At 42.5% G+C, this 16,014-nt stretch overlaps 1 pseudogene; it reads right to left on the reverse strand.

Annotated features, from left to right (window-relative positions):
- LOC103018631 (phosphoglycerate kinase 1-like) overlaps positions 1-15,748 on the reverse strand; it is a 53,873-nt pseudogene extending 38,125 nt beyond the window's left edge.
- Between the last annotated feature and the right edge of the window lie 266 nt (positions 15,749-16,014).

Raw genomic sequence — 16,014 nt, forward strand, 5'->3', positions numbered from 1 at the left:
TGCTGTGGTCTGAATGTTTGTGTCTGCTCAAACACATATGCTGAAATCCTAATTCCCAATGTGATGGTATTAGGAGGTGGGGCCTTTAGGAGGTGGAGCCCTCATGAAGACAATAGTGCCCTTATAAAAGAGGCTCCTGCGAGCTTGCTTGCCCCTTCTACCACGTGAGGAAGTCGGCAGTCTGCAACCCAGAAAAGGGCCTTCAAGAGCACCCAACCATGCTGGCACCATGATCTTGGACTTCCAGCCTCCAGAACTGTGAAAAATAAATTTCTGTTGTTTATAAGGTACCCAGCCTCTGGTATTTTGTTATAGCATCCTGAATGGACTAAGAGAGCAGATAAATGTTTGTCTTTGTTTTGTCTATAAACAAAATTAATTCTGAAAATTGAAAATCAATTATCAGTTTTTGTATTATTATAATTGTATAAATATTATTAACTGAAGATTTGAGTAGTGTGGTTCTAAAAAAGCTCTTTATTTGTCCCAATGCTTGGTGAAGAGTTTGGTTAGGTTGATAACTCTAGACAGAATATCACATTCCCTTGACACCATGAAGGCATTGCTCTACTAGGTTACTCTTCTGGCACCCAAAGTTACTGACAAGAAGGCCAAGGCCATGTTAGTTCTTATTCTTTTATGTTACCCCATCTTTACTCCCTGGAATCACTAAGAATCTTCTCTTTATATTGCATGTCCTAAGTTTTAACCCAATGTATATGGGTCCTTAAAAAAAATTTTTTTTTTTTGGCTCAATCTCCAGTGGCTCCTTCCAATTTGAAAACTCTTGCCTTTCCTTTGATAATTTTTCTCCCTTGTGTTCTCTGTTCTTTCTGGAATTCCTGCCAGAAAGATGTTGGACTTCCTGAATTGATCCTCCATGTCTTTTAATTTTTCCCTCATATTTTCCATCTCTCTCCTTCTAGTCTATATTCTAGAATATTTCCTCAACTTTCCTTCCAGCCCTTCTGTTGAAATGATTAATTTTCAAGGACCCTGGCTGTCCTTGCTTATCCATTCACATTCATGAGTATATGTCAATAAGTGGAGCACATGGACTTTCACTGCTCACTTTAGGTAACGGGGTAGAAATCAGGCTGATGGGATGCTCCCCACACCCTGTATGCCCCCTTCTTGGGGCCAAAACAAGGAAAACCTCACCCTGGAGGGCCAACCCTCACTCAGGGAGCCCTAGACCTCCCCAGACAAACTGCTGAATTTCCCTGAAGAGCAGACTCATCTCTGAAGGCAACCAATACATGTTGCAGCTGCTCTGCATCTGTGGTGGGGAGGTGGTGGGAGTGAGGGTGGGCAACTGGCTCAGCTGCTCCACAGATCATCGTGCAAATAGTCAACCTGAGTGCCAGCCTGCTTTCCACCTCTACTTTCCCTTTCTGTCAGCTCAGAGCTTTGCACATCTTCCAGAGCCCCCAGGAAGATGGCTCCCCTTCCCAGAAATCGGCTCTCTCTCCATTGCAGCATTCTCCCACACCTCAGATACTGCTTCCCCCGTTTCTGGGTTATTTGACAATTCAATCTCATTTGCTTTCCATCTTCCAGAAAATTATCAAAAACTCTGCTGATGTCCCCACCTACTGTACTCTGCACCACTATGGATGTATTCCCTTTTACACATCTCTACTGCCATTTCAATAGGCCTCTGTGCAGGAGGGAAGGAAACATGTGGGTCCACTTCACCCTCTGAACTGGGAACCCAAAGCAGTACTGTTAAACGTTTAAAATTTTGTCTTGGAGGCAAAAAAGCATATATCATCTTTAACCTGTCCTTCTGTAACTTTTAGTGAGGTTAAGTGTCTCTCGTATTTGATTGGCCATTTAAACTTCTCTTGTGGACAGCCTGTTTTTACGATGAATGGTTCTAGACATCATTCAAGTCCAGCAGAAGTTTTACTTCAGCTCCTTGCACAGACCATTTTAGGTTGCAAAGACATGCCACTTGTGAACTCTCAATCCTGTGAGTACTAACTCATAATTCTTTAAAAAAAATTTTTTTTTTGATGCGGACCATTTTTAAAGTCTTCATTGAATTTGTTACAATATTGCTTCTTTTTATTTTATGTTTTGGTTTTTTGGCCCCGAGGCATATGGGATCTTAGCTCCCCATCCAGGGACTGAACCCACACCCCGTGCTTTGGAAGGCAAAGTCTTAACCACTGGACTGCCAGTGAAGTCCCACTCATAACTCTTTATGAATTATTAATCCACAACAATAGAACTGTCAGTTTAAAAATCTTGATAGTCTTCTTTCTCCAACTTTCCCTCCTGCTCCTCCTTCCTCACTTCATTGAGAAATTGAGGGCGAAGAGGAAAGGCTGCACCACACTGTGTATTCTCTCCTTGAGTCAGGTTCCACCCTGCCACCTACTTGAATTGTGACCCTCACAATTTCTCTGCTCTCAGAGTTGACCCACATGAGACCTGTGGTTGGAGCCACCTCTGTGTGCCCAGAACAATCCTCTGGAACATGGCGGGCTGGCAGCCACTTCCCAGCAGGACATAAATGTGAGATGGAAGGTTCTGTGAGTGGCAGCTGGTGGACACACCGGCAGGTACCAGTGCCCACTCTGTCAGCAGTCCAGGGGCTCTCACTTTGGCTTCTATAAGCTGAACTCTCTCCATCCCCTGCAGCTCAGAACCATACTTATGGCAGCTTATTTCAATAACTTGAGCACTCTTTGAACAAAGTATTTTACTTGGGGGCATGCATCAAACCCTTCCTGAAAAGTAATCCTTGAAAAGTCACAATGATGCTGAGAAAACTTGAAGTCATATATGTGCCTCTTAGGAGTTTTATTTTAAGTAAGACAAGGAGTTTTAGTACATTCATGCAGCAAACTGGGAAGATCTGGGGAATTCAGAGCTCATGTTCCCCCACCCCCAGCCTGGCAGGGGCCATTGGGGATGTGAGTCTATTTATGGCAGAAAGCTTGTGCAGCAAGAGTTTGAGAATGACTCTTCTCCCATTTACTGCAGAGGTACACGAACTTCTGAATTTAGGAGGGAGAAAGAGGAACAGGAGGGAGTGGCTTTTAATGAAGGATGAAGGGTGCCTTCTCTCAAAAATTCTAGAGAGCCACAATTGTATCTTAAACCATAGTGTCACAGAAAGAAATGCTACCTAACGAGACTCAAAGAATGGGACTCAAACAGGAAAATCCCTATGAAACCATGGGTCCCTGCAAGGGATCCTCTTTTGCAAGCCCCAAAGGCAAAGGACTCTGCACACAATGGATATTTGTTAGTCTGCTGGGGCTGGCATAACAGAACACACAGGCTGGGCGGCTTAACAGCAGACATTTATTTGTCCCAGTTCTGGAGGTTCGAAATCTAAAATGAAGGTGCTAGCACGATTTGTTTTTGGTGAGGGCTCTCTTCCTGGCTTGCAGAACTTCTTCATGTGTCTTCATATGACCTTTTCTCTGTGTGTATATGTGGAGAAAAAGAAATCTCTCATGTCTCTTCCTTTTCTTATAAGAATACCAGTCCTGGGCTTCCCTGGTGGCGCAGTGGCTAAGAATCCGCCTGCCAATGCAGGAGACACAGTTTCGAGCCCTGGTCCGGGAAGATCCCACATGCTGTGGAGCAACAAAGCCCGCGAGCCACAACTACTGAAGCCTGTGCGCCTAGAGCCCGTGCTCCGCAACAAGAGAAGCCACCACAATGAGAAGCCCGCGCACTGCAATGAAGAGTAGCCCCCCGCTCGCCACAACCAGAAAAAGCCCGCACGCAGCAACGAAGACCCAACGCAACCAAAAATAAATAAACAAATAAATAAATTTATTTTTAAAAAAAAGAATACCAGTTCTATCTGATTAAGGTCCCACCTTTATGACCTCTTTTAACCTTAATTATTTCCTTATAAGCTCCTATCTCCAAATACAGTCACATTGGGGGTTATTTAACATACAAATTTGGGCGAGGACCACAATTTAATCCACAACCGTATTGAATAAACACCTATGGTTAATTAATTAACTATTGATCTATCTGTCTGCCTTCTCAGATATGTGGAGCCTCTCCTTTTACCCACATCCTTCTTAGTCTTCCTCAAGGCAAATGCCATTGCCAATATGCTGGCACTACCCAGGTCATCAAGGGTGTAGTTTTTACAATGTCCCTATGAGGTGACAGGGCTTCGTTCATCCATTAATCAACAAACACCCACATGTCCACGACCAGACACCTCCATCCCCACCCTGCCTGCACACTGGGTTCTCCTGGCCCCTTCTCTCTATTTCTGTCCCTCTGACACTCTCTCTCTAGCCCATGGAGTGTGAGAGCCTGAGATCTATATTCACTATTAGGGGGAAATAGGAGACCCCACTTCAGTCTAGCTTTAGACCTCTGCTCTGAGGAGAGGGGAGTGCGGGTGGGAGAGAGTAGAGTGAGTCTTGTGCAGCACCCACAAAAAATAGCAGTACTTTCTTTCCCATTTGCTATCATCCTCCCCACCCCTCTATCACACACGCACACACACACACACACCAAGAAAGGCATCACTGACAAGGAGAATATGGACATTCCCAGGACCTCTGCCAAAATGTCATCAAAATCTAATCTACATCTTTAATGAGGACCATGAGTTTGTTGTTCTAAAAGTCTGCGTGTTCTATCATATAAACACAAGGAAGCTCTGGTTTCAAGCTATAAATATATTTGCTCACCGCCCGAGCATGTAACGGAATGACTGGGCTGCATGAACAGACCAGAGCTGTACAAGAATGATCCCCCCGAGCATACGTGACCTAGAGTGATTCCTCAAGATGTCATTTCCCTTCTCGAGTAGTCCCAGGTCATGTGTTGTATTCAGGGCTGTCCTCGCATTCTCCTGACTCCCTGGGACATCGCAGCTCAACATCTTTCTTTGTTCACTGACCAGGGGACCTATCTAGCTTGTTCATTTCCTCCCTAAATCTTTTGACTCTCCAGAATATCCCTAACAAACACATTTACAGTTTGCAAAGTCTTTTCACATGTCATCATTTAATTCTCACAGATACTCTGTGAGGTGACGGAGATTCAGTCACTCATTCATTCAACAAGCACTGCCGGAGGGTTCGGCACCATGCCAGGCACTGGGGAGACTGGGGTGGCTGAGGCATATTGCCCACACAAGAGGAGCTCACAGACCCCTGGGGGAAATAGGCAGCACCACTCAGTATGCTAGCTGTCTGGGAGGAGGTGCCTCAAGACAGTGCATTCTAACTCAGGTGGACCAGGGAGGCTTCCTGAGGGAGAATATGGATCTCACTCCTGACTGAGGGGGAGCGGATAGGGGTTGGGCAGGAAAAGAAGGGGGCCAAAGGAATGCCAGGCAAGGGAGCAGGACCTTCAAGTTATAAAAGAGCAAGTCTGGCCCATTTGTGGCACTCTGAGTAGTTGAATGTAGTTTGAGAGAGAATGTAAAATGGGGTAGGGAAGGTGGGCAGGGAAGGAATCAAGAGAGGAACTCAGGGGCCAGATCACAAGGGACTATATTTCGGGACAAGTTAAGGAGTTTGGATTTTTACCCTAAGGGGAATAAATAGGTAATCACTAAGGGTGTGAAGTAAAAGAGGCACATGATGAGATCTGCAGTTTAGAAAAAGTCATTGGGCAGTGGCCAGACTGAGGGTGAGGCAGGAGGATACTGACATGGTCTGGGAGAGATAGATGCTGAGATTTCAATTCAGGGCAGTGGCAGTGGGGCTGGGGAGGAGGGATGGATTCAAGAGATATTTAAGGGTATGGGACAGGGAGGGTGGGAGGGAGCTGCAAGAGTGAGGGGATATGGGGATATATACATATAGCTGATTCACTTTGTTATAAAGCAGAAACTAACACAACATTGTAAAGCAATTATACGCCAATAAAGATGTTAAAAAAAGAGAGAGAGATTTAAGAGGACTATACAGGACTTGTGACTGGATGAATGTGGGAGGTCTGGGAGAAGCTAAGGCAAACATCCAGCTTTCTCTGGGGGCCTATCGGTGGGCGACATTGTCATTCACCTAAGTGTGACTAGGAGGGGGAGCGGGTCTGGAAGGAAAGGTGAGCAGATATATTGATGCTAAACTCCAGGGGCCTGTGAATCCCAAATAGAGACGTTCAGGGAAGTTTGGATTCAGGCTTCATGAATTCAGAGGAGGGGGCTGGCTTGGAGATCTGGATTTGGGAGATATTGGCATATTAGCAGTAGCTGCTATAACAGGAGTATGTGAGGTCACCCAGGGGGTGGATGCAGAAGCCTGATGTCATTTTTTCGCCAGAGCTGCTCCAGGTTTTGCTCAAAACCCACCAAGCCCCACCTTTAGCAGGAGCTAACATAAGTCTTTAAGTTAAAGGGTCCAGAGATTTTAAAAAAAAGGAAGCTACAAAACAAACAAACAAAAAGAAAACAGATGGAACCAGCTGGGACCAAGATGGCGACCAATCTGACCGCCAACAGACCCTGAGTCTTATTACACACTGATTTACTACATTAGCATATTAAATGACACACCTACTGGTGGCCAAGACCAGACATTAAGAAAAGAATAAAAGGGGGTGGCACCCTGCTTCCTGGGAAAAAGCCCTGTCCCTTCCCCGGTAGACTAATGCATATGCCTCCCCATCATGAGCCTCACTCCTCCTCCCTGTCTTTACTCTGTAAAATTAACTCCCTCTCACCACATGGGTGAGAAGTTGTTCTGTGAACTTAGGTCCCGCTTCTCCATTCTTTGGCCACTGAATGAAGTTTGTGCTGTGTTGATCTCAGCTTAGGTCGTTATTCGGCTGCTCGAACCCAAAAGGAAAAAGAAGCCTCCCTCACCAAGGCAGAGAGCCTTGGCCAGGCTAGGGCCTGAGTAGGGTCCGTAAGATTTAATTTGGTAACAGTCTGACAAATGAGGAAACTGAGGTTGGCCCAAGATCTCTCAGTGGGTACATGGTATTGATGGGCCTGCAGCCAAGTCTTTTGACTCCAAGCCCAGCGCACTTCCTGCCACTCCAAAGCCTCTGAGGGAGGCCTGGAAATGAGCACAGGCTGCACCTGAGGCCAGCAGGTTTTACTTCTGTGGTTTCCCTGCTTTACCAGTAGGAAGCAGCCCTAAGCAGCAGCCCCAGGTGGGAGAAGTCTTCGCGATGTTGCTCTCAGGAGACTGGGAAGCTAGTCCAAGTCCTCATCCCATTAATACTCTTGTATATGGTAAGGCAGAAAATGCACACATTAGTCATCATGTTCACACTCTCATTTGATTCTTACATCTGCCCTACAGGGCCCTTCTCTGTCCTGTCTCCTTCCCTAGACTCTGCCCCATCAGGTCCTTTGCTTCTCCTTCCTTCTCCATCAAAATTTGCTTGTCTTAGATCCCATTCTATCTCCACCCTAGAATCTAGGTTCTCAGCTAGCCTATGTGATCAAGCCATCCCTGCTAAGATGGGTACTAATAGGTTAGTGAGATATCCATCCCATGGTACTCGCTCCTTTTAACCAGAATTTCTGGAGACATGTAAGTAGCATTGTTAAAGGCAAGAATTTCAAGCAACTTGGCAGATTATTGAGGAAGGGACAGGAGCGTGAGCAGGAGAGAAAGCAGGGAGAAAGTTGGGAGCTAGATCACCATGGGTATATTTCATAGCACATTAAGGTATTTGGATTTGAGTTCGTTCAACATGGCAAAGCAGGAGTCTGCTAGTCTACAAGCCCCTTTTTATCATTACAGTTGACATTCTATTTCACCACTGAGCAAAATAATAGATGTGCCCTTGCCCTTGACTGTACACACACACACCCCACACCACAAGTATCTCTCGCTTTCTGGTCTGAAAAACAACAGAAGCAGAGACAGGGTAGATTTCAAATCAAGGCCACAAGTCCCAAATCTTCTTTCTGAAGTGCTGTGAGTGCTCTCATTGGTAGATCCAGTGCTGGGCCAGCCTAGAAACCCACTCAGAGCAGTGTTTATTAAGAGGTGAGTTGAAAAGAAATCCTCCAGGTGAGGGATTTTTTTTTTTCCTGCTCTCGGCAAAATATAATTTGCTATTTTCAAGTCAACGAAAAGGGGAGGAAAAACACAACTGAAAGGTCTTTTAAAGGAAGTACAAACTTGGACAGACTAAGAACCACTTACAAAACAGCCTGTCCTGCTGTCCTGTTCCAGCCTTGCAAGACTCCAGCCACAGTGACTCCAGGGTCATAGAAAGAAGAAGCCCGCAGGGTGGGGATTTGGGGAGGAGTGGTGTCAGTACTTGGCTTGGATCAGCGGCTTATGTCCAGGGTCTAAGATCCTACAGCAGGCCCCAGGGCATGCTGCCTGTCTGGGTAGCAATCAGCTGCCAGCTTCTCTGACCTACCTCCTACGAGGAGCCCTGGGCAGCAGGTGGCCGGGCAGCCCAGCCAGCCTCCCAGCTGCAGACAGGAAATGCCAGCGCACTGGGAATCAGGGGCAGCGGAGTTCACGAAATCACATGCTCTCCAGCTGGAATGGAATTGTAAGGTTGTCCCGTCCCACTCCCACCAGTTGACATCTGAATTTCCTCCAAAACATTCCTATCAAGTGCGCCTTAAGCCAGAGCTTGACTAGCCCCCATGGTAGGATACTCATCTTTCAAGGAAGGCCACTTTATCTTTGGACAGTTCAGGCTGGAGTGGCAGTTTTGCTAACACTGAGTCTAAGCGCCTCCCTAACTTTAACTAATGGTTGTGAGGTGATCCTCTGCAGTCACACAGAATATGTTCCTGCCTGTTCCAAGTGGCAGATGTTTGACTGTCTGAACACCTGGGTCTGCTATCATGCAGATCAGACCGGTAAAAACTAAAGAAATTTCAATAAAGTATAGACTTTAGTTAATAATATTTTTAAATTAATGGAACAAAAAGAAAAACGATGGGAAAAAAACCCACTGAAACCCAAAGCTGGTTCATTGAGAAGATCAATAAAATTGAAAAAACTCTAGCCAGACTGATAAGGATAAAAGAAGACACAAATTGTCAATATCACAAATGAGAGAGCAGTATAGCTACAGATTCTATAGATATTTTAAAAAATAAGAGCATATGAACATTATGCCAATAAATTCAACAACATATATGAAATAGACAAATACTTTGAAAGACACACACTACTAAATCTCACTCAAGAAAATATAGATAACTGCTATATCTATTAAAGAAATAAAATTTATACTCAAAAATCTTGCCATAAAAAACAAAACAAAACAAAAACAAAAACAAAACCCTTCAGGAAGAGATGGTTTTACTGGAAATTCTACCAAATATTTAAGGAAGAAATAATACCAATTCTACACAAACTCTTCCAGAAAATTAAAGAGGGAAATCTTCCCAACTCATTCTATTAGGCCACCACTACTTTGATCTAAAAACTAAACAGATTTTAAAAGAAAACTACAGATCAATAACCCTCATAGTCATAGATGCAAAAATTAGTAACAAGTATTTAACAAGTCAAAACCTAGAATATATTGGAAAAAAATCTACTATGACCAAATGGAGTTTACCTCAGGAATGCAGGATGGTTAACTATTTGAATACTAATTAGTGTAATTCTTCATATTAACAGACTCCAAAATAAAAACTATGATCAACTCAATAACTTCTCAGTAATAAGATAAACGATGTCTGAGGATCTAATGTATAACATGGTGACTATAGTTGATAACACTGTACTGTATAATTGAAATTTGCTTAGAACTTAAATGTTCTCACCAACGCCAACAACAAAAAAAAAAGTTAAATATAAAAAGATAAATATGTGAGGTGTTGGATGTGTTAATTAGCTTAATGCAGGAATCCTTTCACAATGTATACGTATAGCAAATCATTACAATGTACACTTTAAATAGCTTACAATTTTATTTGTCAACTTTACCTCAATAAAACTGAAACAAAAAGGATAAAAAGAAACAACAGAGTGAATGGTTAAACAAACTATGGTGTATCCATAGGGTAGAATACTACTTAGTAATGAAACAGAATGAACTATTGATATACTCAGCTTGTATAAATCTCCAAGAAACTATACTGTGTGAAAAAAAGCCAATCTCAAAGATTATATACTGTGTGATTCCATACATATGACATTCTTGAAATGAGAAAACTATAGAAATGAAGAACAAATTAGTGGTTGCCAGGGATCAGAGTTGAGTTGTGAGGCAGGAGGTAGGTGTGGCTATAAAAGGGCAACAGAGAGATCCTTATGGTGACGGAATGGTGATGGAATGATTCTATATCTTGACTGTATTGAGGTCAATATCCTGACTGTGATATTGTACTACAGATGTTACCATTGGGAGAAACTGGATAAAGGATACACTGGGTTTCTCTGTTATTATTTCTTACAACTGCAGGTGAACCTACAACTACCTCAAAATGAAAAGTTTGATTAAGAAACAAAACATTTAAAAATCTGTTTATGCACAATGAAGAATTAGGTATTAAAATGAAAATCAATATTATTTATAATAACATTAAAAATGTTAAACACTTTGAGATAGATCTGACAAAAGCTGGGTAAGGCACACAAAGAAAACTATAAAACACTGCTTATAAAAATTAAAGAAGATCTAAATAAAGAGAGATAAACTGTGTTCATAGATTGGAAGACTCAATGTTGTTAATTCATTAATCTTCCTCAAATTTATCTATAGACTCAATGCAGTCCTAATCCAAATCTCAGCAGGCACTTTTTAGAAAATCACAGACTGATTTAAAAATCCATGTGGAAATGTGATGGTCCTTATATTAGTTTGCTAGGGCTGCCATAATAAATACCACAGACTAGGTGGCTTAAATAAGAGAAATTTATTTTTTCACTGTTCTGGAGGCAGGGTTGTTTCTTCTGTTGCTCTTCTGTGAACCCTATGTGTTCACAGGGTCTTCCCTCTATTTATACCTGTGTTCTTCTCTTCTTATAAGGACATCAGTCATAGTGGATTAGGGCCAACCCATATGACCTCATTTTACCTTAATCACTTCTTTAAAGGCCCTATTTCCAAATACACTCATATTCTGAGATACTTGGGGTTAGGATTTCAACATATGAATTTTGTTGGGGAAATAATCCTCTAAACACTCAGCCCGTGACAGACCTAAATAAACTAAAACAGCTCAACTCTGAAGAAGAAAATCAAAGTTGGAGAACTTACACTACCTGACTTTAAGATATTACAAAGCTGCAATATCCAAGACAGTGTGGTATTGGTGTAAAGATAGACAACTCGATCAATGGAGCAGTACAGAAAGTTCAGAAATGGACTCACATATAATGGTCAGTTGATTTTCAACAAAAGTGTAACATAAAGACAATTCATGGAGAAAAGATAGTCTTTTCTACAAATGGTGCCAGAACAAATTGGTTATACATACACACAAAAAAAACTGAACTTCAATACATAACTTTTACAACTAACCAGAATTAACTTAAAGTGGATCATAAGCCTAAATGTAAAACCTGAAACTGTAAAACTTCTAGAAAAAAAATTAGGGGAGAACACCTTTGTGACCTTTGGTTGGGCAGAAGTTTCTTATAACATTAAAAGTGTGATCCGTGAAAGAAAAAACAAATAATCGAAACTTAGAACTCTTAAAAGACAAAATTAGGAGCTCTTCAAAAGACACTGTTAAGAAAATAAAAAGATAAGCCACAGGCTGGAAGAAAATATTTGCCAATCACATATCTGATAAAGGACTTGTATCTACACTATATAAGGAATTCTCAAAACTCAATTAAAGGAAGACAACACAATTTTTAAAAATCAGCAAAAGATTTTAACAGGAACTTCACCAAAAAAAAACCCACAACAACACAGATGACAAACATATGAAAAGACATTCAACATAATTAGTCATTAGGGAAATGCAAAGTAAAACCACAATGAGATATCACTATAAACCTACTAGCATGTTTACGGTTAAAAGGACTGATCAAATGTTGGCAAGAATGTAGAAGAGCTAGAACTCTCATATACTGCTGGTGAAATGTAAAATGGTACAACCACTTTGTATACTAGTTTGGAAGTTTCTTATAAAGTTAAATGTATAACTACCACATTCTCCAGTCATTCTCTTCCTAGATGTTTACCCAAGATAAATGAAAGTATATGCCCAATAAGAGACTTGTGCACAAACATACACAGCAGTTTTATTTGTAATAGCCAAAACCTGGGAACAATCCAAATCCATCAGCAGGTGAATGCATAAACATATTGTGATATATCCACACAACTAAGTACTACTCAGCAATAAAAAGGAATGAACTATTGATAAAAGCAACAGCATGATGAATCTCAAAATCATTATAAAAAGAAAGTAAAAGAAGCTAGACAAGAAAGAGCTGGAATTTGTATTAAATTCTTGGAAATACAACTAATCTATAGTAACTGAGAGCAGATTGGTTGTTTCCTGGGGACAGAGAAGCAGGAAGGGCAGGGCAGGAGGGAGAGGTGACAAAGGGGCATGAAGAAAATTTGGGGCACGATGGATACGTTCATTGTCTTGATTTTGGTGGTAGTTTCACAGGCATATACATATGTTAAAACTTGTCAAATTGCATACTGTAAATATATATAGTTTATTGTATGCCAATTATATATTTTTTAAAAACCTTTTGAAAAATATACACATTCCCAAGACCCAGAATCAGAATCTTCAGGGGTGAGACACAGGAATCTAATATACGACATGGATTTGAAACCACTGAGATTGGATACAATAGGAGGTAAGCAAACAGAATCGAAGCAAATAGGAAGGACTAGAGCGTAATGAGATGTGATGGTACGGGCCTTGAAATTCTTTCTAAAAAGTTTTATGGTGACTTGCAACACAAATACGTATGATTTCTGAGAAGGGAAGTGACATAATCAAAACAAAGCTGCCATAAACTTGAAGCTTGAAGGAGGTTCGGAAGTGATGGTTCCTGCGTGTTCACAGAACAGTGATGACTGGTTGACCCCTTGTGAGTTTCAAGAATGCCAAAGGCTGGTCAATGTTTTCTTTGCCACCTTAATAGATAATTTATTTGCATCATATGATTCTATAACTCTGAATGGTGACTTTTCTAAATAATTTTATGTTAGATGTTCTTTATGTTGGTTAATATATTCCTGGTCTCTGCATTTCAAATATTCTGCCACATACGCAGAGAAGATTTGAGGTTTTATCCTGTCATGATTTTTAAAGAGATGTTAGGAGGTGACTGTCTAGCCCGTGACCCCTTCCCTGAGAACTGTCACCCTGTCCACAGCAATGCACACTTTTCAGCAGCTAGGCTTGTGCTGTAGGACTTTGTTCATCAGGCTGGGCCAGAGACCACAGGCAGTTGGAACTGGGATAGAAAGACAAGATCTGACTGTCTCTGACCCCCTGCACTGAGCACAGACCATTCCGGTGCTATGCGGTGGCTGAAACAGTCAAGGTCAGCCTGCAGAGAGAAAAGGCAGCTGATAGAGAGAGAGGCAGAAGCAGGGAACAAAGCAGGGCTCTCAGGACTCAGTAAGTCTCAGTCACTTTCTGTCTTGGGCGACCCGAGATGCCCCCATAACCTACCAACACACCCTTTTTTCTGGCAAAGCTGTTTTAAGTGGCATTCTGTTACCAGCCACCTCTAGAGATTTGTCCTTGATAGTTCTACAACCCAAACCCACTTATTCCTGCTACATTCAGTATGCTTATTTTAAATTAACAAAGGAATTTAGCACAGCTATTTCCAGTGGTGAATCCATGTCCATTGCTTTGTACAACAGTGATGCTGACTTTTCTGGGTTAGGAGGAAAACAACTGACCAAGGAGGGACTGAGCTGGGTTTTTAGTAAGGGGGATGGAAGGAGGCATATCTCCCCATCTCCAGGCAGTGATGCAAAGATTGGAGCTCACAGTAAAACGTCTCCTGCTGTTGGGTCCCCACTTGAAAATTCTTTCTTACCTCTCCTCCACATTCTTCAGACCTTAACTTGACCCATTTTCTGAAGAGATCAGGGAACAGTTGTCATTGGTCTCTTTCACACTCTCATTAAGGTGCTGGTCAACCTTCTTTCTGAGCTAAACAACCCCATTTCCCTCCTCTTCACCACCTGTCATCCAGATTGTTATCCAATTCCCTCTTCCATTCCCAGTTGTTCCCACCCTGCCCAATTCCCACACTGGAGTTGGAGGTAGATAAATGTAGATAAATCTTCTCTTTCCACCTCCCAAGTGTTTCCTTAGTCTCTTTTCTTCCCTCCCTTCCATTCTCTCTGGCATTTCCAAAGTTCAGGGCCTCAACAACTCTGACCTGCATTTTGTAGCTAATACCTCTGCTCTCTCCTGTCTTCCTGCATCCTGCATAGAACTGCCGACAGACTCCCTCCTTGACCAATTCCTTTTTCTAAGACCTAGCCATGATCATACCGGCTCTTTTTCTTGACTGCCTTCCCTTCCTCCTTGCATATGAAAGAAAGCACAAACTCTGTAGTCTCACATCCAGTCCACATCTTCCACTAGCTGGCCCAACTGATCTCCCATGAAACTGCCTTTGGGCTTCCTATGGTCCAATAAAGCATGCCGATTGCCTGACATGATGCCCTGAACCTGTATACATTTTACAGCTTCCTCACGCCCTCTGCCCAAACTTTCTTTCCCTTTCTCAGCTTTTCAAAGTCTTACTTATTCTATTTTTTCTTCCAAAGCCTAACTCAATGTGCCTTCCTTTGCGATTCTCCCCAGTCAGAACGTATTACTCTGTGCTTAACAGTCACACGGTTTATACTTCTGTTTATAGTTTAGAAAACTCTTTAAGATTCAACTTGTAGTCCTTGAATATGGACCTGTCCTCCCTGCTAGAAAGCAATCTCTTTGTGGACAAAGCTGGACCCTACCCCTTCCAGTAAACTCTAGGCCCCTAAGTCAACGCAGGGCATGCAGTGTGTGATCTGTGAAGGAATATTAGTCGATCAAGTTTGCAAAAATATGTGCCCACAGGCAAGCAGTGGGCCCACAAGTTTCATCTGGTCATGTGACCACTGTCTCAGAAGATGCATGAGCTCAAATGACTCAGCAAAAATTTGCTTACAGGAAATAAGAGCTTCAGAAGCAGACGCTATTAATACTGATCTAAAACACATGTGTCTGGAGCCCCAGCTCAGGTTTTCCATAACACATGCCAAGGGTCTGCAGCCTAATACTGTGCCCCAGAGGGGCTGAAGAACAACAGGCTCCCTCCCTTCCTCACTGAGGGCACTGAAGAGGCCTGCAGAGCTTTGAGCCTGCACACAGAGTTGTGCCTCCCTTATCCAAAAAATCTATCTGCCTGGATTTTCCAGATCATGGAAATTTGTCCCTATAGACACCCAAACTTTTCAAATTAAAATTCATTTTGATAAACAGTTTCCAAAAGGAAGAACATAATCCCACTTTCCCCCCTTCTTAAGCTTTCATGAATGTTATTTGGTCACTTCTGGCTGGCTCTGGGTTGACATCAGATGTATCAGTTCCTACTTTTCCCACAGGATTGCCCAACCAACTACTGCCGTTATACCAGCAGATAATAATAAATACAACAACAGCAGCAGCTACCATTTATGAGCACTTCCTACGTGCACAGCACACTGAGAGGCACTCTGCATACATTATCTTACTTTGGCTTCACAACAGCCCTAAGAGGTAGATGTTATTTTTAGGTGTGAAAAACTGAAGAGCAGGGAGGTTAAGTCACTTACCCACGGTTACATGGCGAGTGAAATGATGGAGACAGGCCCTCATCCAGGTGGTCGGCTCCAGAGCCCGTACGTGGCAAACCCTTACTCTGCTGCTTCCCTCGGCATAAGTTGGCCAGAAATAACGTGACTGACTTGTCTGGGGCTATCCTGGTTTTAGCACTGAAAACCCTCCATCCGGGAAAAACCACAATAGTTGGTCACCCTCACTTGAGAGCAAGAAAACACTCACCATAACACTTGGCTCTTGGAGACCAGATGTTCCGCTGTCAGTGGTCCATCCCTAGCCGCTGAGGACAGAGAAAGAACCATTAACCAAGCAAGTCA

Source organism: Balaenoptera acutorostrata, chromosome 1 (assembly GCF_949987535.1).
Source record: "Balaenoptera acutorostrata chromosome 1, mBalAcu1.1, whole genome shotgun sequence".
NCBI classification, from domain to species: domain Eukaryota; kingdom Metazoa; phylum Chordata; class Mammalia; order Artiodactyla; family Balaenopteridae; genus Balaenoptera; species Balaenoptera acutorostrata.